This window comes from Arachis ipaensis, chromosome B04 (assembly GCF_000816755.2).
Source record: "Arachis ipaensis cultivar K30076 chromosome B04, Araip1.1, whole genome shotgun sequence".
Taxonomy (NCBI): Eukaryota; Viridiplantae; Streptophyta; class Magnoliopsida; order Fabales; family Fabaceae; genus Arachis; species Arachis ipaensis.
Window position 1 is genome coordinate 5,569,814 of NC_029788.2, and position 522 is coordinate 5,570,335.

Consider the following 522-nt stretch of genomic DNA (forward strand, 5'->3'; position numbering starts at 1 on the left):
GTAGAAGTTTTTTGAAAAAAAAAATGTTTTGCAACTGAAAAAAATAATTCTAATTATTGGATTTGACCACTCAAAAAATTAGTCCAACAAGATATAGCTCAAAATCTCTTGGACATTGTCAATATTAGTATTTATCTAGCTATTAAGTAGATTAGTGTAAAACTCGCATTACGCGCGAATTAAATATTTATCCATTATAAAAATTTGTTAGTACATATCTATTAATATTAATAGTTGTTACTTTTTATTTAAAAAGCTTTTGTATATAAAAATTTATTTTCCAATATATAAAATTGTTCTAACCTATATTTATAGAGGCTAAATAATCTTCTTATTTTTATAACTCATATTAACATCTATTAAAAAAAAGTTGTATGCTAAGATCCATTTATTTCATGTTTTTTAAATAAATTAGACACTATTAATTTTTTTAGTGTAAGACTAACGCTACATGCGGACCAAATGTTGAATTTGTTATTATACTTTTCCTAAATATAAAAGTTATTATATTTATATATTTAA